Here is a 26492-nt window from a genome sequence, read left to right on the forward strand (position 1 = left end):
TGTGTGTGTGTAGTTCAGCAGGGGACAGTGGATCAGCAGGTTGTAGGACACAGAGTGAGTAAATTGACCTGTAGTCCCACCTGCAGTGGAAACTGTTTCTACAGCTGGTTCAGACAACTCTGGATCACAAACTCCCGGTACACAGATGGAGGTTACTGGCAGAGCACTCCAACTTACATGGGATGTTCAACTACTGCCACAGTTTGGATCGAATCCACCAGTTCCTCTGATCAGGATAGATACTCCTGTAATGTCTATAACTACATCTACTCTCCTTCATACTGTAAGTACAGAGTCAGTCTGTCTCTCAGTGTCACTAAAGAGAATCATTCATGTTGATAAAACCAGGAAATCAGATTCTACTTTAGAACGATGAGGTTCATTCTGTATTCTGTGCAGTTCTGAGATACTGAGTACCAAACATTTGATTTCAGTAGAATAATTAGTTTCTTTATCTTAATACTTTCAATTCCTGTAAAGTAAATACATTTTTGTAAAATTTGTATTCAAAACTATATTCAGGATGGGCCAAACAAAGATAAACATTTTAATTCAGATAATCCTCTTGTTCGTTATTGTAAGTCAAGTTATGAAATAACGGAATCCCTGAAGCTACTCTACTTTTTAATCTAACACTTTATAAATCATGTATTTTTGGTGTAACCTCACCCCCCTCTCCTCCCTCTGACTCAGTAGTGTGTCTCAGTCTGTATTTATCAGAGGAGGTCTAGTTTTCTAGCTGTAAGCAGAAGCTGACACAACATCAATGAAGCCATGCTAATGGTGTCACTGTGCATCGGTGTGCAGCGCACTTTGCACAAGGAGAAGCTGTATGGGAGAGTGATGCGAAAGAAGCCATTTCTGCAAGCACGCCACAAACAGAGTCGCCTGAGGTGTGCAAAAGCACAAAAGCACAAAAGATTCAGAAATGGCTTCTTTCGCATCACTCTCTCATACAGCTTCTCCTTGTGTAAAGTGCGTTGTATTGTTGACCGATGCACAGTGACACCATCTGCAGCAAGACGATGCTGCAGCTCTTTGGAGGTGGTCTGTGGATTGTCCTTGACTGTTCTCACCATTCTTCTTCTCTGCCTTTCTGATATTTTTCTTGGCCTGCCACTTCTGGGCTTAACAAGAACCGTCCCTGTGGTCTTCCATTTCCTTACTATGTTCCTCACAGTGGAAACTGACAGGTTACATCTCTGAGACAACTTTTGTATCCTTCCCCTGAACAACTATGTTGAACAATCTTTGTTTTTAGATCATTTGAGAGTTGTTTTGATGAGCCCATGATGCCACTCTCCAGAGGAGATTCAAATAGGAGAACAACTTGCAATTGGCCACCTTAAATACCTTTTCTCATGATTGGATACACCTGGCTATGAAGTTTAAAGCTCAGTGAGGTTACCAAACCAATTCTGTGCTTCAGTAAGTCAGTAAAAAGTAGTTAGGAGTATTCAAATCAATAAAATGATAAGGGTGCCCATACTTTTGCACCGGCCAAATTTTGGTTTAATGCATATTGCACATTTTCTGTTGTACAAAAAACCTCATTTCAATCCTGAAATATTACTGTGTCCATCAGTTATTAGATATATCAAACTGAAATGGCTGCTCCAAACACCCAAATATTTAGAACTAAAAATGATTAAGATTAATAGGGGTGCCCAAACTTTTTCATATGACTGTATTTTATCGTATTATTATAAATGTCCATGTCATATCAATGATATACTTTTTAGGTGTATTTAAGCAAAGCAATGCTGTAGACATCTGTAAATTCTTTTTGAATGCAAAATTGTTTTTTCATGTAAACCCCGGGAAACACCAGCAGCTTTCTGTGGACTCAGCGCCCCAAACCTGATCCACACTGAGAAACAGCCCAATCCTGATTCAATTTCTGAATTTCTGAGTTTTTAAGTGATTTTATTTTATTTATATGTATGTATAATATTTGAACATTTTTATATTTCCAAATTCAGAATTTTCCAGACTTTTTTAAAGGGATCAGCTGCCTGAAATATGGAAAAAGAATGCAAATATGTAATAAATAGCAGGACTAATTATTAAAAATGAACCAGCAGAGAACTCAGTCCAGTAGCAGTGCTTTAGTTGATATTTAAACTATTAATATTTAGTTTCTGACAGACAGTGTGAGCTGGAGAGGATTCAGATTTTTGGTGTAAAAAACAGTTTAAAAATTATTTTCAGGCATGTCTTGATGGTTGTCAGACTTTTCAGTACTTGATACCAGTACTTGATTTCCAACAAATGTAACAAGGCAGTGATTTCAGTGTAGATATTACAGTGTTTTACTCACACTCAGTATTTCAGTTCTGCTGTTCCCACTGATGTGTTTAGTAAATATTATTCTTACAGTTTCTGATTTTAATGTTCAGAACTGTTTCAGTACTGACTGATCAGCACTGTACTGACTGTGATTCTGTGTTCCAGGTGAACTGGGTGAGAAGCATTGGGGAGTGACTTACACTCCTGATAGTGTGTGTGCTCTGGAAGGTTCATCAGTTGATCTCTCCTGCTCCTATAAACACCCTGGAGGACTCACAGTGACTGAATCATTCTGGTTTTTTAATGAGCAGCCTGATGTTGGGCCTGTAGATCTGCGAGAGGATGATCAGTATAAGAGGAGAGTGCAGTATCACCAGAACCAGAACCAGCTCTACCACACAGTGAGAATCACTGGTCTGAGAGCGAGCGATGCTCAGACATACTGGTTTGGATTCATCACTAATGTTCCTGATGGTAAATACTTTGGCAGATCTGGAGTCAGTCTGTCTGTCACAGGTAGTTCTGGATCATATAAAACAAGTTTATTTAACTATGAGAGATTTCTACAGGTAAAATTAGACTAAATCATGTTTAAAATCTCCTGCAGGTCTGAAGATTGGTGTGTTGAACACATAGGGAGGAGGAAAGATGCTGATCTGTAGCTCCACCTGCACTCTGTCTAACCCCACCTACATCTGGTACAGGAACGGACAGCCTGTATCTGAGCAGAACAGAGCTGTACTGTATCTGAGGAACCGCACTGTGGATGCAGGCAGCTACTCCTGTGCTGTGAAAGAACACGAGGAGATCCGCTCTGCTGCTGTCTGTAAGACATCACTTTACACTGCACTCACTCTGTTATCATCTCACTGTCAGCTTCTACTGGATTACACTCAGTTTATTCAGTTACTCTCATATTTTGTATTAGAAGTTGCAACACACGTGGTCCAGTGGTCTAAAGCGCTGCCACTATGAGCGGGAGGTCGCCAGTTCGAACCCCAGCTCATGCAGCTTTGCCATCAAGCTGCCGGCGTTAGAGGGAGCAAAATTGGCCCTGCTCCCTCTGGGTGGGTAGATGGCGCTCTCTCCCCACATCACTCCTATGGTGATGTCTGCAGCACAGGGCGTCTGTGAGCTGATGTACCGGAGCCGAGCCGCTGTGCTTTCCTCCGAGCGCGCTGGCTGCTCGGTAATGCTGCATCAGCAGCAGCTCGAAAAGAAGCGGTGGCTGGCTTCACATGTATCGGAGGAAGCATGTGTTAGTCTTCACCCTCCTGGTGTGTTGAGGTATCACTAGTGATAGGGGGAGTCATAATGAATGGGTGGGGTAATTGGCCGTGTAAATTGGGGAGAAAATGAAAAAAAAAAAAAGAAGTTGCAACACACCATTTGGACAGTAAAACACTGTCGAAACCAGTGACTGTATATAAGAGTAGACAGTGCATAGTCCAGTCCTCTGCAGGCTGGCTGTAGTATGATGTGTAGCTCCACCCATCCCATTCATTTTAGTGACAATGCATTTTCCCCCCAGAAATCAGTTTTTAAACCTTATTCTGTTGTATCATAAGAAGGTGGGGTTCCACTTGAAGGAAATGCTGAACAGCTTTGGCTTGATTGCAACTTTTCTGCATTTCATGGAGTAGCTGCGTTGTAGTTGTGCTGTCAGGCTACTAGTTAATTAATTATACTATTATTGATCATTTGTTGTTGGTCCCATTAACAGACTCTCTGTAAGAAGGTCTTTGTAAATGTAATGTTCTTTTATTGTAATAGAGTTATGTTGTTGTTTCATACTGTTCATTAGTTTGAAGTGTAAAATGACCAATGTAATCTAATTAGTAATTAGCCAGCCAGCAACCATTACTGTTGTCCTTGATAGTATTTGTACTTGGTATTGCAAATATTCTTGTCACATTTATTTATTTATTTTTATGATGTAAATAAATCCTAGTTATTAATCGTTATGCTGTTCATGACATCTTTCCTGTTCAGTCTGAGAGTTTCAGTATGGGTCACTAATACTGAGTCTCTTTGTTTCAGGTGGGTTAGAAGGTTTGCAGGTGAAAGTGGAAGGTGCTACAGCCGCTCTAGTAGAAGGACAGACAGTAACACTGACCTGTAGCTCGATGTGCTCTCAGTCCTATTCCACCTACACCTGGTACAGGAATATACAGCCTGTATCTGAGCAGAACAGGTCAGTGGAAGCACTGGGAACAGGCCAGAATTACAGCATCACCAACATCAGCTCCCAGCACAGCGGACTGTACTACTGCACCGCTCTCAACCAGCTCGGACAGCACAGCTCTGCACCCGCCCATCTGGACGTGTTCTGTAAGTGCAGTTTGTTCTGTATGATCCTGTTTCTTCTGAGTGTAAGAAGTTCAGTGATTAGCTCAGTCTCTGTGCTGTTCAGATCCTCCCAGACCTCCATCTCTATCTGAGTTTAACGGGTTTAACGGCTCGATCACGCTGGTGTGCGTCAGCGACTCCAACCCTGCCAGCTCTTACACCTGGTTCAGGAAGACAGGAAGCAGCTCTGAACCTTTTAGAAACGGCTCTAATTTAACTTTACCTGCTGGAACTGGTGGAGTTTTCTACTGTCTGGCAGAGAATCGATATGGATCATCCAACTCATCAGAGTGGCCGTTTACTTCAGGTGTGTAATATGTTTGATTTTATTGTTTTTTTCTCTGCTGGGTGGTTATTGATTATTAAAGCTCTAGTTTTCAGTCTGTTTTATGGCTTTACTAGACATTTAATTTTGGTCCATTTTGATCATGTTTAACATGTTGGGTTCTCCACTTTAATACAGATAAAACATCTTCACTATATATCGTTTCTGGAGTCCTTGTGGTTTTGTTTCTGATATTCCTCACAGTCCTTTTGTGGATGAGGTAAGAATTTCTGAACATTTGAGATTAAAGATATTCTAATGCTACATCCTGAACAGTCTAATACACATTAGCCCTTTGTTTCCTGCAGTCTTTTGATAGATAGATAGATAGATAGATAGATAGATAGATAGATAGATAGATAGATAGATAGATAGATAGATAGATAGATAGATAGATAGAGAGTTTAAACAATGTAAAATATTTCATAAGGCACTACACATGGTCACAAAATATGAACAAGAGCATTTTTGTGGTAAAAGTGTGGGTTTATATCAATGTCATTTACAGGAGAAAAGCAGCTCTGTCCCGCAGCCGGAGTGAAGACAACACTGAAGGGGTGAGTTTTAATGCTGGAGTGAACACACAGCAGAGATTCTGATGTTCTGATTAATTAGTTCAGTTTTATATTGTTGTATATGAGCACTGTAAGAGTCTGGTATTATTTTTGTTTCTGAAATTGAGATTTGATTTTTAAATAATGTGATATAAAATGGCAAATAATTAAAATTTAATTTAAATTGTTTTAATAACAAGCTGATTATTTCAATCACCGCTATTTTATCATGATGGTGTTAAATAAAGTGATCTACAAGCTATTGCCCACAGGCAAAAAAAATAGTGTTAGTAAGCTAACAACAAGAATGAAAGATTATTGTAAAAATATAAAAAAAACAAATATATTTCTTTACACATTCTTGCACATATTCACCTATATGCAATTATGACCTTCTTGTATGCTTTACTGTATTGAACTAAAATAAAAAGCGCTGAATGATAATCTACACAGATTTCTCTCCTGAAAACTGTTTATTTGGGAGAGTAAAGGACTTCTGTTTATTTACAGTAAACTCAGATTTCCAGATTTCCTGGGCTGGGTGCAGCAACATTAGCATTAGTGGCTAAACGTAAATGCTGCTCGACAGCAATACACTAAGGAACCCTGTGTGTTCCAGTAAGCCAGGACAATATTAGCTAGAGGTTTTAACACAGTGAACATGCAGACTACAGTCCAATATATTCACCTCTTATTGGTGAAAGAGCCGTTAGCGGCTAATGCTAATACTGCTCCAGTCTTGATGCTGGAGAAGTAAACTAAAAACTCCTGTATAACGCTGTACTTTATTGGAGTGATTTCACCTTAATACCTGACTGGTAGAATTCATACATAAGGTGCACTAGATTACAAGGCACACTGACGATTTTGGCAAGATTAAAGGGTTTTGGGTGCGCCTTATAGTTTAAAAAATGTTTGTATTGAATGTTGTAATAACAATAAGAGGGTTTGCAGCCTGAGGGCAACATTATGCCATAGAGGGTTAATACTCTCTCTCTCTCTTTCTCTTCTCTCTCTCAGCCAGCTTCTGCTCCAGTGTATGAAACCGTCTCAGATCTGGCTATGACCTCCAGGCCCTGCACAGGAGCTGCATCCTCAGATGAAGTTCAGTACTCAACCATTCAGTTCAAACAGTCTCGCCCACAGGAAGAGCCTCTCTGCCCCACTGTTCATCAGACTCTCGCTTTTAATAAAGAAGAGGAAGTTGAGTACGCCACAGTGAACAAAGCTAGAGCAGGAACTGCTCGGTAAGCAATACAGATCACTCATATATCTCTATCTCTCTTTCTCTTTCAAACCCTCTCTCTCTCTCTTTTACACACCCACAACCCACTTCTGCTTTCTGTGAAATCTGATTATTAATGTCACATACACTGTCAGATAGACCAACTCGAAAGCAGAACCTTCAGCTTCATGCTGACTTCATACTTTTCATTTTTTTATTAAAATAAACTGCAGTTTCCAGAACTGTAAAGACAAATAAAACTGTTTACTAGTTTTCCTAGAAGCACAAATCTGTGAAAAAAGGGTGTGAAGAACAGTCTGATCATTTATAGAGTTAGAGTTTAAAGCTATTTAAGTGAAGATGTGTAAAGTAGTACTCGGTTTAAGAGGTGTATGTACAGCCCTGGAAAAAAAAAGAGATTACTTAAAAATGATGAGTTTCTTTGATTTTACCAAATTAAAAACCTCTGAAATATATAAACAAGAGAAAGATAGATGATCACAAGCCATCAAACCAAACTGAACTGCTTGAATTTTTGCACCAGGAGTAAAGGCATAAAGTTATCCAAAAGCAGTGTGAAAGACTGGTGGAGGAGAACATGCCAAAATGCCAACTGTGAAACCTATAAATAAAACCAGGGTTATTCCACAAAATACTAATTTCTGAACTCTTAAAACTTTATGAATATGAACTTGTTTTCTTTGCATTATTTGAGGTCTGAAAGCCCTGCGTCTTTTTTTTTGTTATTTCACCTATTTCTCATTTTCTGCAAATAAATGCTCTAAATGACAATATATTTATTTTAAATTTTGGTGAAATGTTTACTGTAGTTTACTGAATAAAACAACAATGTTTATTTTACTCAAACATAAACCTATAAATAGCAAAATCAGAGAAACTGAAGTGGTCTATTCATTTATTCCAGAGCTGTATTTGAAAGTAGAATTGATTTTGTTGATGTTGACGTATGCGTTCTTAAAACCCCTTAGTCACGGATTCTCTGATAGTTGGTTTTGAGTTTGCCACCGCACGAAAATAATATATAATCTCAATGTTTTAAATGTTGCAGGTATGAAGAATCCCCAGTCTACAGCATGGTCCAGAACTCTGCCTAAGATTAACATTTTCCACCATCAACATACAGCCTCTCCAAACAGATGCAGTTTATTAGAGTGAAGAGCAAATACACAGATCCATATTAAAACAGCACTTCACTTTAAAACTATATAAAAAATTCAGAGGAAAATAGCCATTGTTTACATCCTGTGCTTTTTATTTTACACTAGTACTGGTATTATATTACAGATTTAGTTTGATAATTTACCTTCTGAGTGGTAACCCACAATTGAGATTAGAGATGCTAGTGAGATTAGATTAGCTAGTAGTGCAGAATAGGGTAAAAAATATGAATAGTATAATGAGGCATCTCGGAGGGTGTGACCATGAAGTTTTTTTTATATATATATTTTACAGATTATGGTGTTTTAATGGCTTTATCCGTTTAAATCATATACAGCATTGTTTCATTTTTGTTGTAAATATTGTATTTGTAATTTTACTTTGCTTTATTATTGTTTTGTTTTTCACCAAAATGAATTTTAGTGTGTTATTCTTGCTCCTTTGCCTACAAGGAAATGTGGTAACACTTTATTTTAAGGAACACAAATTAGGCGCTTATTAATGTCTTATTATTTGCTTAATAAAGCCTTAATTAGACATTTGTAAATGATTTATTCTCTACTTATTAGGCTTTACTCTGTGTGTTTACTCTAAGTGTTATTGGTGCTTAATTTGTGGTCTGTTATGTGGAAATGATTAATAATGGCTGTATTAGTTCTTATAGTGCACAGTGAACAGTTATGTCTGCACCCTGGTAAACAGATTATTAAGCATTAACTATTAGCTAATTCTACATGTTATTAGTGTTATTATAATTGGCAGCAGTTTGATCTGAGTGTGAGTTTGGTAAGGTTATGGCTGTGCTGGAGTTTATTATAAGAGTTAATAAGGGGTTAATAATCACTAATAGACCAAGATGTGACTAAAGTACCATATTCTAAAATGAGCTTCTGTTCATCACTAATTACACACTAAAAAGAACTGAATAAATATTTAATCAATCACAGACCCCTAATTAAGCACCAATAGCACTTGCACAGAATAAAGCCTAATAAGTAGTGAAAACATAATTTACAAATGTCTAATTAAGGCTTTATTAAGCAAATAATAAGACATTAATAAGCGCCTAATTTGTGTTCCTTAAAATAAAGTTTGACCGGAAATGTATTAGTGCAGGAAAACTGTCTTACCTTAATTTCCTTTTACCTTAACCTATCACAATATTGTAACATGCATGAGACTTTCATAACCTGTTTTTTTTCTTATAGCTCTTAATGTATAACCTAAAACAGTGGCAGCTTAGTGAACTTGGTCATCAAACCCACAATACTTTGGTCAGTAACCGAGTTCCAGTGCAGCGGTTTACAAGCTTTAGCAAACAAACCTATATTTAGAGCTCTTCTCTAGCAATCGAGAGTATTATTAGAGAAGTGTGAATCTACCCTGGCTATTAAAACCTGCTGAAATTACAACAAAGATAGCCCATAAGTGTGTTAAAGGTTATGGAGCTTAAAACTGGCCTAAGTATTTGAATCTGCATTTGTATTGTTGAATTAAATAGATATTTTGATAAACTTCAAATATGCTGTGGGGAAAGCCATATATATTTTTTTTTATTTCAACAATGCTTTTTTGTGTGTTTTTTTTTTTGCTTGTGAGGTTGTGAAATTTGCTGTTGAATAAAATGTTTTTTTTAATATTTTCTATTCATACAATTTTCATCACTCATCAGATTCTGTCCTAAAGTCATAAAGAGATTCAGTCAGATTCACTCAAAGCTCCTCTGTCTGGTGGTGGATAGAAGTTATATGGAGTTCCACAAAACTCTCATCTATTAGTCTATTAGTCTTGTATTTGAATCTCTGCTGTTTAAGTGAAATTCTCCTCTTCTTTCAGTCCCCCTCACCAATCATGAAAAATAAGATGAATGAACTATTAAACTATTGGATAAAATTATATTATGTGTAAAAAATGTTTTATCCAGTTTATAATCAAAGGTTTTGCTGTATAATAGTGTTTCTTTATATATATTTAATAAATATAGAAATATAAATGAGTCTCTCAGAAAATGAGAATTTTTATCTCTTATCTAAAGATGTAATAAATAAGGAATATCTTAAGATGCTTTTATTTTGTTTGTTTTAACGGATTTAGTCAGTATTGTACTTTAATTATATTGGGCTGTTTTTTATATTTTCTTTATTTAAAGTTTGTCAGGAAAAGCTGAACTGCTTGAATTGATTTTTTTGCACCAGAAGTGGCATAAAGTTATCCAAAAGCAGTGTGTAAGACTGGAGGAGGAGGAGAAAATGCCAAGATGCATAAAAAATGTGATTAAAACCAGGGTTATTCCATCACATATTGATTTCTGAACCCTTAAAACTTTATAATAAATGTTTATATATTTTTATTATTATTATTTGAGGTTTGAAAGCTCTCTTTTTTTGGTTATTTCAGCCATTTCTCATTTTCTACAAATAAATGCTCTAAATAACAATATTTTTATCTAGAATTTGGGAGAAATGTTGTCTATAGTTTAGATAATAAAACAATAATGTTCATTTTACTCAAACATAAACCTATAAATAGCAAAATCAGAGAAAGTGAATCAGAAACTGAAGTGGTCTCTTAATTTTTTCCAGAGTTGTATATAAATATATATTTACTATTTTCATTATTTTAATATATTATTGTTATTTCTAACATGGATTTTAAAATAAAGTAATAAAGCAGTACTGTAGTATGTATCATTATTATTGTTGTTATTGTTTTTATTAATATATAATATTTTTGTGTTTTTTAGTCACGTATTGATAGTTAAGACTGTTTGCCATGTTACAGGACTGCAGTGAGAGCAGGAAGTGAACAGAGATGCAGTTTTAACACCATAAATCCAGTAGAGGGAGTCAGTTCTCCACCTGTTTACCTCCCAAACTCCACCTGTGTAGATCAACCTGTCAGTAATATGAGGTCAGTCCATGTTAAAGTCAGCAGGGTCCAGATTTCCATCCAGCTGTTTAATTAGATTGTTTTATACATCATGTTTTAATAGTGTTGGACATTTACTCTAGTTTAAGGTCTGCAGGTTCTAACAGTCAGGATTCCCTTTCATTTCTGCTTCAGTCCACTGGAACCTGCTGTCTCCTGCCCTGTTTCAGAGCTACGGCTGGACACAATAACGGAAACACCTGTATTCTGTTCACACTAACTGTATTTTTATTCAGCAAATGTTATACTTATCATTATTAAATATTCAGAGTCTGACAGTCACATAAACTACTGTATCTAATCTGTGTAGATTCAACACAGTATAAACACATAGTGACTCGGTTTTCTTCTCTTTTTGCAACGAAATAAAAGACTGAAAAATGATTTTCAGATTAATTGGTAGATTAAACAAGGAAGTGACAATGTTTTATTATTTTTTTTAAAGCTACAGATCAGATTTTGGATAAAACATCAGTAAACATAGTTTATTTCATGCCTCCTGTCCAGCAGTAAGTGTAACATTAATATTATAGTTATTATTATCTGTATCTGTACCTAGAGCTGTGTACTAGAAAGAACCTAGTGATACAATAATACATTCTGATTCAATATATTTTGACACTGAATAAGGGCAATATATTGAGATTTCAAAGAAAATAAGAAAACTATTATGGTATGGAAAACACAATATTATATGAATAAAAATGGACTTTTTATCAAAGTCAATTTTTTTATCCAGTCAAATCAGTCCAACATTATTTTATACCGGTTTAAACACAAAATTAAATGATCCACTGTCTGAAACCAATCTAAATAAATCATTAATTTAAAGTCTATACAGTGTTTTAAGAATGAATACAATACTTCAATCATAAAGTTGCAATACTTCAATATATTAATATTTTCTTACACACCTACTAATCATTATGTTAATATTTCAGCAGCAGTCACAGAAATTATTAAAACTACTGGTAATAAACTTGTATAAAGAGCTCCCCAGTATAAGAGGTGTCTAAAGTCATGTGGTCAAACACTGCACTTGTTGATGGTGTGAAATGAGCTCATTTCTCATCTTCTATTTCCTGTTTCATTACGCCTCATTCACATGTACAGCTCTGCATCCCTTCTATATTAGAGTATTAAGTGTAGAATTCACTGCACGGTGAGATTACAGCTTTATTATTCATACAAATTCTCCACACAGATAAATAAAAACCCAAACCTGATAGCAGAACATCATTAACCCTTTACTGATCTACTGACTATTTTAATATAATGTTTGAAAGTCCCTTCAGTCTTAAGGGAAGTAAAAAAAGATCAGCAGAGGACAGGAAGTGATCTGAGCTAAATGGGGAGATGTGAGGACAGAATTAAAACTGCAGAACACGCCTTCATCTTTTCCTCTGACTCTTCTCTCTATTTAGACCAGAGCAGATCAGAAGTGAAGGACAGCAGGACTGAGGATCTTCTGGATCTTCTGATATCAGCTGTGTTTAAAGAGTGATGCTGCCATGTCTCCCCAAAGATCAGCAAATATCACAGCAGCAGTGATCCTCATTTTACTGGCAGGTAAACTTTTTTATTTATTTACCATTTCTGAACTTTTTCATCTTAATACGTTTTAAATGTTTAATATTAATCTATGTGAACTGAAAGTGTTTATCCTGTCAGAGTCAGGTTTTCATCTCACTGATTTTCTGTACTAATGTGTATTTACGAATGTAGATATTTACACAAAATGTTATATTAAATCATGACACCCTTATTAAACAACAAACTAATAAAAACTACAAATATATATTTATGGGGTAATCTTATCCAATATATAAATCACCTCTATTTCACAAATTTCAGGCTCTGACATCGTTGTCTGTCTCAGAAGACCACTCCTAAACATTCATAAAGTTTCTTTTCTGTTTGGAATGTTTGATTTTCTGCAGAACCTGATTATGTTCAGTTCAGGGACATGGATGAACAGACAAACTAATTAGTAGTTCTCTGACACAAAACTGAATTTATGGTTTCTTTAGTAACGGGAGATTTATTCAATAAACCTCAATAACTTTCAGACGTTTATTGCTATCTTGGCAACACCTTCAGCCAACATTTTCTCACTTTTAGGCAACAGCAGATCCCTATAACTCAGTATCATACCTAGGGTTGCAGCGGTAACCGGTTTCACGGTATACCGTGGTATTAAAATGCACGGTTATCATACCGTGTGTGTTTGCTTATTACCGGTAAAATGCAAGCCAGCGGAGAAAGTCACCCACGCATGCGCAACTCTGCTCCGCTTCAGCTACTCAGCACACAGCGGTGAGAATGGCAGAAAGTGCATCAGACTAGAGCTTAGATTCTCTGCCCGAACCAGACCTGACCCGAGGCCCGACCCGAGATCGGGTCCGTTCGGGCCGAGATTTCCCACCACATTCCTCGGGCCGGGTCGGGTTGGGCTCCAGAAAATAGTCTGAGATGTAGGCATCTGTTTTTTAATTATATATTTTATTTTTAAATAAAGCTCTGGTGTGATAATCACAATGTTAATGCTAAGTAACCAATTATTATTGTTATTGAAAACGAACCAAATAACGAAAACTGAAAGTGAAACTTAACTAACGTATTTATAAGCGCTGTTTTCACTCCCGCAGTTCTACAGCGGGAGGTGTTGTGCCGATTCTGTCCGCGAAGCGGGAGTCGGATTGAGCAGGGAGTCGGATTCGGCATAACAGCGGCAGCGCGGCTGCACCTCGCGGTCCGCGGTGTTAGTTGTAAGCGCTCGCGCTAGCCGCAAAATACGACAGAAAACACTGAGAAACTGCAGAATTATGAATTGGACTAAAATGAGCACGAGGAGATAAAAGAGAACCTTTACCTGTGAGTAGCTCACATCAGAACACGCAAATCTCTCTCTCTCTCTCTCTGTGTCTCTCTCTCTCGCACGTGAACTTCTCCGCACTGTGTTTAGCTGTTCTTAAAAATCATTTTTATTAAATAATAGTTCTATGCTTCTATGTTAGTGTTAATTAACATAATTCTGATCATATTTCGCTCATTCAAACAGCCTGAAAACAGACTTGTAATCAGTCACAGCTAAAGGAGGAAATACATCAAACCTCTCCCATCTCCGAGAACACCACCCCGCTGTGCAGCGCAAAGTATGTGTTCAGTTTATAATTTTACCTAAATAACCTAAATAAAACTTCTTTGTAGTCGTGCACAACCCATGCGGTAAGCGCCCGCAAAAGCGCTGAGTTATCCGAAATGTGGGCACGCAGGTACAGGCGTGAAGTGCGTGCTACGATGGATTCACGTGTCCGTGTAAAGGTCCTGGCCGGACTGGATGTGAAAGATGCCATTCATTTACATGCGTTAATTTTCAAATTCTGACGTGCCTGTTTTTCATATGTTGAAGGTTTTAAGGTGTGAAAGCCTTAAAATAGAAATCTCTATTGTGAGGATCATGTCAGAAATAAATCCCCTCTTTCTGCAGTATCTGGTTATATACCAACTTTTTTATATATATATACACTCTTAATGCCCTTAAGAGTAGTGGAAAAACATGGTTTCCTTCACCTGATGGTGTAGTTTCTACAATAAATAGTTAATTGAACAAAAAACCTTTGTTGTAATTTCTTTAAGGGTCAGTTTAATAATATATGTAACAAACTGTGATACCGTGATAACCGTGATACCGCGGTATTTTCCGAGACGTCATACCGTGAAAATCTCATACCGTTGCAACCCTAATCACACCCAGGGCCTGTTGAAACCTGGGACTTACAGTATCTCACAAAAGTGAATAAACACCTCGCATTTTTGTGTAATTATTACATTATATCTTTTTTTAATGGAACATCACTAAAGATATGACACTTTAATACCATGTAAAGTAGCCATAGAAGTAGTTATATAAGCTGTACACTGACTACTTTACACTGTAAGATATGCAGGTGTCATATCTTCAGTGTTGTCCAATAAAAAACATAATATTTACAAAAATGAGAAGGGTGTACTCCCTTTTGTGAGATATTTTATGTTTTTTTAATAAACTTAATTTTTCAGACAAATTGTTTTCTGTAGCTTTAAGAGGGGAGATGTTGTAGATCAGGGCTGATCTTTGAGAATAATTCTGTAAAGCTCTGATTAAATGCTTAAACTGAGATCAGTTCTTCTTGGTTATCAGATCTCCACCCATCTTCACACTTACTCATGAAGCTCATGATTCTGTAAATGTAATAATGTGATTATTAGCAGCGGTATTTAACACTGTGGATTTAATAGATTTAAGCTTCATCTGGACAAACAGGTAAATAAACACACTCACCACAAACAATGATTCTGATTAAGAGCAAGAAGATTGTAAGTGTGTGTGTGTGTGTGTGTGTTTAGTCCTACAGGGGACAGTGAATCAGCAGGTTGTAGGACAGAGAGCTGTCAAACAGACCTGTAATCGCCGCTGCAGTGGATACTGTTACTACAGCTGGTACAGGGGTAACCAGCAGAGAACTGAAAATTACCTGGGATGTTCAATCAGTGCCGCAGTTTGGATCGACTCCACCAGTTCATCTAATCAGGACAGATACTCCTGTTTGGTCAACTACGCCCAGCCTCCTTCATTCTGTAAGTACAGAGTCAGTCTGTCTCTCAGTGTCACTGAAGACTCTTTCAGTTTTTTTTAGAACCAGGAAATCCGGTTCTACTTTAGAATGATGAGGTTCCTTCTGTTATCAGTGCAGTTCTGAGAACGGAGTACCAAAAAAATATTTTGTAGAATAATGGATTTTTGTTATTAAGTCATCGTACTGACATACTGAAATTAGCCATTACAGCAACATATTTTACTTCATTGACAAAATCTGATAATTCCTCATGAATAGTTTGTAATGTTTGGCTCAATAATGCACAGAAAATGTGATTTTACAGCACATCGAAAGGAACAGTTTATCTACCTTCATTAAACGTATTTATTGAGAAATAGAAAACAGTGTAAAAGAACAGCTTCAGATGCTGCAGGTTAGCTATTAGATAGGCACACTCTCTTAGTTCATCTTTAAAAGCTACAGACAAAAAATTACAGATGGAGTTGGTTGACCTATTATGTATTTTTAAAGAGTAGCCATCAAAAAGACTTTTTAATAAATATAATTTAAAGTAATCTAGTTAAAGTAGTAGCTAAGTGTCTAAACAGCGACAAACTCCTTACTCATTTGCTTCTTCAGCAACTGAGAAAGCTAGACAGATATGGGCCTGTCCCAATAGTGAGAACTGTGCATTTGATTGATCAGATTTTCTGTCTTTATAGAACCATTTAAAATACCAGCAGAAATGAAATGGTTATTAACTGTTTTTTTATTTAACTTTATTTATTAAATATACATTTATATAATTTATACAACACTTTATATAACTTGCAATTCTTAGCTAAAGCATAGACCTGATTACACACCGCAGATTATAATGTATTGGGGTTTATTGTTTTAGACGATGTCTCAGCTAAATTTAATAAAAAAGTAATGAAGTAATGTAGTAGTGAACATCTTTCCAACAAATGTTTTTTCATTGGTACTGAAAGGAAGGCAGTGTGTGGAACTGACTGAGAGATTTTCAATTATTTTTTACTTTCACTTATATTATTATTATAAATTAATATTTTATCTGTACATTTTCTATTATTATTTTTTGTTTTAAATACGTGGCTTAATGTTTTAAAGTTGTAATTTGTGTAGAAAGCATTTAGAACTTTATTTCACATTTTTAAAATACAATAGATTACTCTGAGTTGTATATGCATGCTGCATGTGAAACTGTTCTTCTACCCCATTACCTGCATTTACCAATAAAAACATATAGACAAAAAACGAGAAAACCAGGAAAAGCCCCCGTACTGACGTCAACCTGCAAAAACAATTTAAAACACAAGCACTGAATCACTTTCCTCACAAAATCTTACTTTTACTCACACTCAGTATTTCAGTTCTGCTGTTCCCGCTGATGTGTATTATTCTTCATTTGTCTGTTTCTGATTTAACTGTTCAGAACTGTTTCAGTACTGACTGATCAGCACTGTACTGACTGTAATTCTGTGTTTCAGGTAAACTGGGTGAGAAGCAGTGGGGAGTGACTTACACTCCTGATAGTGTGTGTGCTCTGGAAGGTTCATCAGTTGATCTATCCTGCTCTTATAAACACCCTGGAGGACTCACAGTGACTGAATCATTCTGGTTCATTAATGACTAGCCTGGAGTTGGGCCTGTAGATCTGCAAGAGGATGCTCAGTATAAGGGGAGAGTGAAGTATTACCAGACCTTATGTAGAATGAGAATCACTGATCTGAGAGCGAGCGATGCTCAGATATATAAGTTCAGATTCATCACTGATGATCCTGATGGTAAATACACTGGCAGCTCTGGAGTCAGTCTGTCACAGGTAGTTCTGGATCATATAAAACAAGTTTAGTTAAGTTGAGAATTTTCTACAGATAAAAATTAGACTAAATCATGTTTAAAATCACCTGCAGGTCTGAAGATTGAAGTGTTGAACACACAGGGAGGAGAAAAGCTGCTGATCTGTAGCTCCACCTGCACTCTGTCTAACCCCACCTACATCTGGTACAGGAACGGACAGCCTGTATCTGAGCAGAACAGAGCTGTACTGTATCTGTGGGACCGCACTGTGGATGCAGGCAGCTACTCCTGTGCTGTGAAAGAACACGAGGAGATCCGCTCTGCTGCTGTCTGTAAGACATCACTTTACACTGCACTCACTCTGTTATCATCTCACTGTCAGATTCTACTGGATTATACTCAGTTTATTCAGTTACTCTCATATTTTGTATTAGAAGAGGCAAAACCCCAGTGAGCACATGTGATACTGTAGTATTTGCACAGTAAAACACTCAAATGTGACGTCACTACAGGTGTAGAGCCTCTGCAGGCTGGCTGTTGTATGATGTGTAGCTCCACCCATCCCCATATATTTTAATGACAGTAAACTGTCTTTACCACCCCCCCCCCTCCCCCCCCCGCCCCTTGAATTAATTAATGAAGGTATTAACAGTTTTGGGTGGAACAGCTTTTCTGCATTACATGGAGTAGCTGACTCCATGTAACTTGACTTTGACTTTGAGTAGCTGAGTTGTAGTCCAGCTGTCAAGAAACTGGTTAATTAATCATCATTATTAATTACTATAATTGATCATGTGGTGTTATTATGCTGTTGGTCTCATTAACCGTCTCTCTGTATGAAGTTATTTCTTGTTTTTTTTTTTCAGTAAGTCTGGATTTAGTGTAAAATTGTTGTTTTTTATTGTTGTTGTTTCATACTGAGTGTCTTAGTTTGAAGCCTGAGTGTAAAATGGCCAATGTGATCTAATCAGTTATTAGCCAGCCATCTAACATTAGTGTTTTTTAGTGACCATATACTGTTTAAAACAGTATTTTATCTTATTTTAATGGTAACTGGTAAATGGTGACTGTATTGCAGCAGCTCAGGGGTTAAATTTGTGGATAAAACATAGCAATTCAGTTTTTCTCAAAGTAAACATTTAGACTGAACTGTAAACCCAGAGAAAAAGGTCTAAGATGTTTCATCTGGAAGGAGGGAGGTCCTAACAAATGAAGCTGTGTGTGAAAAAAGAACAAAAATACAGTAATTCAGGACTGATATCAGGAAGGCCTGGTTTAGTGTGTTTATTGTTACACACAGATAAACTCTATGAGGCTCTTTGTTTCAGGTGGGTTTGAAGGTCTGCAGGTGAAAGTGGAAGGTGCTACAGCTGCTCCTGCAGAAGAACAGACAGTAACACTGACCTGTAGCTCGATGTGTAGCTCTCAGTCCTACTCCAACTACATCTGGTACAGGAACGGACAGCCTGTATCTGAGTGTAGATCTGCCTCCTGCTCTGTAGCTGTGTTCAGAGGAGAGATCAGCTACAGCTGTGCTGTTGAAGGTCGCGGTCTCCGCTATGATGCAGTGTGTGAGTTCAGATATTCATTTTCTGGACAGAACCATAGCTAATGACTGAGAACAGCTTCATCATGTTTATCTGATCATGTAAACTGAGATAATCTAGTAGAGCTGTATTGTATATGTTTTAGTCTATATAGTAATTTGTAGATAATCAGGAGAGTTTTAATATCTGTTCTCTACAAAAACTCTCCTAAAGGCACCAGAGCGGTCATTGCAGTAGTTTTCCTTGGTCTACCTGTTTAACATCTTTAATGCAGTACACCAGTGACGACTTTCTTCTTCAGAACATTACAAATGGAATGTCCAACTGGCTATTGCCAACATTTTTGCAATGGCTCTGATTTTTGCACCTTCTAATTACATCACAATTGCTTATTTTCATTCACATACCGCTCTGTTTTTCTATAAGTACACAATCTGCACAGGCAAAACCCAAATCTGAATCTGACATTTAGCTCTATTTGTTGATTGAATAATCAATGTTTTAGGAAACACCTGGGCAACAAAACACACGTGACAGTCACATGTTCCAAGACTTTTGCTCACATTAATATAGGTGGGTTCAGACAGAAGGTGCTATCTTCTGAAGTGTGTTTCAGATCCAGGAAATAACAGGAAATATTAATTTCTAAAATTCATAAAACATTTTCAATCTACAACACAAATTAAGGGATTGACCTCACTGTTTCAATACTTTTGGAGTGGACTGCATATATAAATACCAAATCTGAAACCTTAACAGTTCTGCATAGGTGGAGCTAAACTGCTGTAGGCTGAATAGGTGGGGCTTAACTGCAGCAAGTTAAATGTTGAGTGCTGAATATTTAATTTATCTCTTTTAGCTGATTGGTGGAAGCAGAATGCAGTCTGGGCAGCTGTTGGATTGGTTTCTGCTGTGGCTCTCTCTCTTCTTACTGCTGTTCTGTGCGTTCAGTGAGTAACATTATTCTTTTATTATTAAACTGAATATCTGAACTGTCTGTCTAAATACAGTTTTAACCTCAACATAAAACTTCAGCCTCAAATTGAAACTGTTAAAAATGTGTTTTGTGTTTAATGTGAGATCAGGAGGAAGAGGAGAGCAGAGAGAGGTGCTGATGTTCAGGTACTGAGAGAAGATTCTACTGAAGCTGTTTATGAAAATGTTCCTATAGAGTTTTACTGAATATAGACTTTAATCTGTGTTTCCTCGTCTCTCTCTAAAAGACTCCAAAACCTGGAGACGACACGTACACAGCTCTAAACCTCGCCACCACCTCGTCCTCTGAGTACGACACTCTGACAGTAAGTCAGTGCAGTGTGTTTGTGTGTATTTCTTGTTAGAAATATTATGTTATGAACATTGTTAATGTTGCCCTGCGATGGACTGGCGGCCTGTCCAGGGTGTATCCTGCCTTCCGCCCGATGCTGGCTGGGATAGGCTCCAGCACCCCCCCGCGACCCTTAATGGATAAAGCGGTTGATAATGACTTGACTTGACTTGACTTGACATTGTTAATGTTTAATGTTGTTTTATCTTGCTTTATCAGCATGCAACACACTCCCCCAGTGATACCTACTCAACCCTGAACCCTGCAACCAGGACATCATCTGAGTACGACACTTTGACAGTAAGTCAGTGCAGTGTGTGTGTGTGTGTGTGTGTGTGTTCAGTATATAACTGTTTCTGTGTGTTTCTGTGTGTGTTGTGTTCAGGTTGTTGGTCCTCCCTCGGTGCAGAGCGGAGCTCCAGACGAGGAGAATAACTAACAGCCGTGTTCAGTTCCTCTTTATTCACTGCTGAAGATTCAGATCTTTATAGAGGAACAGAGGAGCATTTCTGGGATTAGACAGCTTTTAGAGATCATCACTCATCAGATTCTGTCCTAAACTCATAAAGAGATTCAGTCAGATTCACTCAAAGCTCCTCTGTCTGGTGGATAGAAGTTATATGTATGGAATATATATATATATATATATATATATATATATATATATATATATATATATATATATATATATATATATATATATATATATATATATGTGTGTGTATATAAATATAAATTAGTTTCATGAGTCTTTCAGAAAATTAGAATTTTTATCTTTTTTCTAAAGAGGTAAGAAATAAGTAATATCTTAAAGGTCACCTTCCGTCGTTTTTTCTTTCATTTTAAAATGTCTAGTTGTGGTCTCTAGTATGAATGAATGACATGTGAGCCGTTTTTGTAAAAAAAAAGTGCTCAGGTGTCTCTGTATAGCTCTTTTTTAATGGACTGTTTTAGGGGTGTGTCCAAAATGACCGGATTCCAGCTTTGCTCATGAATATTCATACATGCAAACAGCATGCAAATATCTCTCCTCTGATTGGCTAGGAGCACTGCGACGCCCCTCCACCGTTCTGCCGCTCACTGCCTCCCACCTCCTAACTGATGAGCGGTGATGTTGCGTCGCTTCAGCTCCGCCTCTGGGAGTTTCTCGAGCCAAGGTGGGCTGGTCTGTGAGTTTCTGCCTACGTAGGCAGAAAGATAATTCAAAATTCACCCGTTTTTCGGAGGGGGGGAGGGGGGATTTCTTTGCTTAGCTCCTGCAGACAATGGGGGCTGCAAAACAGTTTAATGTGCAGGTGTACACATTCAACTCGGAGAGACCTACTGTATTCCACAAAAAACAAGGAAAATCGGATTTTCGCGGAAGGTGAGCTTTAAGATGCTTTTATTTTGTTTGTTTTAACAAATTTACTCAATATTGTACTTACTTTCGTATTGGGCCGTTTTTTATATATATATTTTCTTAATTTTAAATTTGTCAAAAAAATGAGAGACCACTTAAAAATGATGAGTTTCTTTGATTTTAACAAATTGAAATTATAACCAAGAGCAAGATGGATTATCAAAAGCCAGCAAACCAAGCTGAACTGCTTGAATTGATTTTTTGAGGACTGAAAGTTTTTTTTTGTTATTTCAGCCATTTTTCATTTTCTGCAAATAAATGCTCTAAATGACAATATTTTTATTTTATCAAACTGAAGTGGTCTCTTAATTTTTTCAAAGTTGTACATAAATATATTTACTTTTTTCATAATTTTCATGCATTATTGTTATTTCTAACATGGACTAAAAATAAAGTAATAAAGCAGTACTGTTGTATGTATCATTATTATTGTTGTTATTGTTTTTATTAATCAGTTTTTTTTGTGTTTTTTAGTTATGTATTGATAGTTAAGACTCTTTGCTATGTTACAGGACTGCAGTGAGAGCAGGAAGTGAACAGAGATGCAGTTTTAACACCATAAATCCAGTAGAGGGAGTCAGTTCTCCACCTGTTTACCTCCCAAACTCCACCTGTGTAGATCAACCTGTCAGTAATATGAGGTCAGTCCATGTTAAAGTCAGCAGGGTCCAGATTTCCATCCAGCTGTTTAATTAGATTGTTTTATACATCATATTTTAATAGTGTTGGACATTTACTCTAGTTTAAGGTCTGCAAGTTCTAACAGTCAGGATTCTCTTTCATTTCTGCTTCAGTCCACTGGAACCTGCTGTCTCCTGCCCTGTTTCAGAGCTACGGCTGGACACAATAATGGAAACACCTGTATTCTGTTCCCACTAACTGTATTTTTATTCAGAAAATGTTATACTTATTATTATTAAATATTCAGAGTCTGACAGTCACATAAACTACTGTATCTAATCTGTGTAGATTCAACACAGTATAAACACATAGTGACTCAGTTTTCTTCTCTTTTCACAAAGAAATAAAAAACTGAAAAATGATTTTCTGATTAATTGGTAGATTAAACAAGGAAGTAACAATGTTTTATTTTATTTTTTTTAAAGCTACTGATCAGATTTTGGATAAAACATCAGTAAACATAGTTTATTTCATGCCTCCTGTCCAGCAGTAAGTGTACCATTAATATTATAGTTATTATTATCTGTATCTGTACCTAGAGCTGTGTACTAGAAAGAACCTAGTGATACAATAATACATTCTGATTCAATATATTGTTATAGTGAAAAAGGCAATATATTGCTATTTAAAAGAAAATAGCAAAACTATTATGGTATGAGAAACACAATATTGTATGAATAAAAATTTACTTTTACCAAAATTACATTTGTTATCCAGTCAAATCAGTCCCACATTTTTTCAAACCGGTTCAAACACAAAATGAAATGATCCACTGTCTGACACCAATCTGAATAAATCATTAATTTAAAGTCTATACAGTGTTTTTAGGAATGAATACAATACTTCAATTATAAAGTTGCAATACTTCAATATATTAATATTTTCTTATACCCTACTAATCATTATGTTAATATTTCAGCAGCAGTCAAATAAATTAATAAAACTACTGGTAATAAACTTGTATAAAGAGCTCCCCAGTATAAGAGTTGTCTAAAGTGTGTCTAAAGTCATGTGGTCAAACACCGCACTTGTTGATGGTGTGAAATGAGCCCATTTCTCATCTTCTGTTTCCTGTTTCATGACCCTTTAACCACATTTACACCTCTGCATCTCTTCTATATAAGTGTATTACACAAGTTATTTCAGCCTTATTATTCATACAAATTCAACATCATTAACCCTTTACTGATAATGATATGAGAATGATCAGATAGTCCTCACAATAAATAAATAAATTAATTAATTGATGACTGACGTTCTGACAGTCTTAAGGGGAGTAAAAAAGAGCAGCAGAGGACAGGAAGTGGCTCTGAGCTATGGGGAGATGTGAGGACAGAATGGAAACTGCAGAACACACCGTCATCTTTTCTTCTGACTCTTCTCTCTATTTAGACCAGAGCAGATCAGAAGTGAAGGACAGTAGGACTGAGGATCTTCTGGATCTTCTGATATCAGCTGTGTTTAAAGAGTGATGCTGCCATGTCTCCCCAAAGATCAGCAACTATTACAGCAGCAGTGATCCTCATTTTACTGGCAGGTAAACTTTTTTATTTATTACCATTTCTGATCTTTTTTATTTTAATTAGTTTCAAATGTTTAATATCCATGAGTGTGAACTGAAAAGTGTTTAGACTAAGTCTGAATCAGTTTTTTTATCTCACTGATTTTCTTTATTGTTGCAGTGAGTGTGTGTAGATCTTTAAGCACAATGCTAAATTTAACCATGATAAATAATAAACACATTTTATTTATGGATAAATCTTAACCAATATTTGAATCACCTGTGTGTAAAACCTATTTCAGTCATTCACATCATTGTGGAGAAATTTAAACTCCAATTTTCTCTGTAGAAACTTTGGCCAGGCCACTCCTAAATATTCATATAGTTTCTGTTCAGCTGCTCAGATGTGGGTTTGCCTTTCTGTTTTGAGTCTTTGATTTTCTGCAGAACCTGATTATGTTCAGCTCATAAACAGACAGACTAATTAATAATTCTTTAATACAGAACTGAATTCTGGATTTATTTAATAAAAGAATGTTGTTCAGGTTTTGAGATGGGAAAACATCCCCACATTAATAACACTACCACCACCATGTTTAATGTTTATATGAGTTTCTACTAGAAGAACCATGGTTCAGACTGATCAATCAATAGAAAATTAAGGGCACTTATTCTTGCACCCTGCGCAAGGCACATTTTGATGTTAGTTACTATCTGCTCAACGTGTGTATACTTCCACTTATCACACACACAAACACATGCAGAAGTGCACAAACCCATCTTTTAAATAAAAAATAAACATTATACAAAATAAATTAATATTGGTGTTCTCGTAAATGATCTGATTGGTTTCCTCTGCTGAGAAGAGCTGGACACGTCCAGGTATCTGCGACATTAAAATATCCATATGCCAAAGTCAGAGCTCACCTGGCTCTTAAAGTGAATGTCAAGTAACACACTAATTGGTTTATTTCACTTTACGCCCAAAACACACCCATGATTAATTAAGAGAGTAAGTACATGGCCTTTCCGAGCTTCGAGCCGCACAAGGTGTACTTTTCCTGTCGTTACGAAAGCAAAGACACACTGACACACCCTAAATCAATACACATGTTGATTGGTTTATGGCTCACCTACATATCTCTAAAATTGGGCCCTAAGCCTTTACCACATCACACACAGACAGTAGAGAGTGAAGCTTAGCCTCACAGTGAATGAAAAACTTTAATAATTTCTCACATTTAATATCAGATAACTAACTCTTCACCCACATACTGTTCTCTAGCTAAAGATAGAAGGTGCAATAAGAATGTTAGGAGGGTATTACCATTATTTGAGGACTTTATATTGATTATATACTATATATATATAAGTGTTTCTGAGTATAGATTTTAAAAGACTCAATGAATCCAGAACTACATTAACTAAAGTATTTGGAGAGCTGTTAATTTTTTGTTTTGTCCACCAATCAAGGGTGTTAAAACAAGATTATCTTGTTTTTTTTAGACGGTCTCTGCTGTGTTAGCTTGTAAGGCTAGCTCCTAACACAATAAATAGTGTGTGTTTGTGTGAAATGGGCTGTGACATTTGAAAATCTGCCTCATGAACATGCTCTGGAAATGCACTGCAGAAATTATGGGGTAGTGAGGTAGACAGGCAGGTACTGTATGCTGTCCAGTCCAAGTCATTATGTAATCAGAGCATTAAATCTACTGATTACTTTCAGGATTAAAAGATTAATTATATAAATTATGTCCTATAGTTTTAAGGGGGAGATGTTAATACTGTAAAGCTCTGAAACACTATAAACTGAGCTCAGTTCTTCTGTGTTCATCAAAAATCTCCATCTACCTTCACATGTCTTTGTGCTGCTCATGATTCTGTTAATGTTATATATTAAATATAAGCAGCAGTATTTAACACTGTGGATTTAACACTCTCTCCACCAGGCCACCAGATACCAGCATCATCTGGGCAAAGAGGTAAATAAACACACACACACACACACACACACACACACACACACACACTTCTTGTGCCACAACAAGGGTTCCTGAAAAAAAAAAAAATAATTGTGTGTGTGTGTGTGTGTGTGTGTGTGTGTGTGTGTGTGTGTAGCTCAGTGGGGGACGGTGGATCAGCAGGTTGTAGGACACAGAGTGAAAAAATTAACTTGTAGTCCCACCTGCAGTGGAAATTGTTACTACAACTGGTTCAGAAAACGCTGGATCACAGACAACCGGTACAGAGGTGGAGGTTACTGGCAGAGCCCTCCAACTTACATGGGATGTTCAGCTACTGCCACAGTTTGGATCGAATCCACCAGTTCCTCTGATCAGGATAGATACTTATGTAGGGTCAATTACAACATCCGGCCTCCTTCATACTGTAAGTACAGAGTCAGTCTGTCTCTCAGTGTCACTAAAGAGAATCATTCAGGCTGTTTAAAACCAGGAAATCAGGTTCTACTTTAGAACGATGAGGTTCATTCTGTATTCTGTGCAGTTCTGAGAAACTGAGTACCAAAGATTTGAGTTCAGTAGAATAATTAGTTTCCTTATCTTAATACTTTCGATTCCTGTACAATAAATAATAATAATAATTCAGATAATTCTCGTGTTTATTATTTTAAGTGAAGTTATGAAATAACTTGAATCCCTGAAGCTACTCCACTTCTTAATCTAACACTTTATAAATCATGTGTTTTTGGTGTAACCTCACCCCCCTCTCCTCCCTCTGACTCAGTAGTGTGTCTCAGTCTGCATTTATCAGAGGAGGTCT

At 36.7% G+C, this 26492-nt stretch overlaps 1 pseudogene; it reads left to right on the plus strand.

Moving 5' to 3' along the window:
* The first annotated feature begins 774 nt into the window (after positions 1 to 774).
* On the plus strand, positions 775 to 20566 carry LOC125804985 (uncharacterized; annotated as a pseudogene).
* The last annotated feature ends 5926 nt before the right edge of the window (positions 20567 to 26492 follow it).

The sequence above is a fragment of the Astyanax mexicanus genome, chromosome 11, assembly GCF_023375975.1.
Source record: "Astyanax mexicanus isolate ESR-SI-001 chromosome 11, AstMex3_surface, whole genome shotgun sequence".
NCBI classification, from domain to species: Eukaryota; Metazoa; Chordata; class Actinopteri; order Characiformes; family Acestrorhamphidae; genus Astyanax; species Astyanax mexicanus.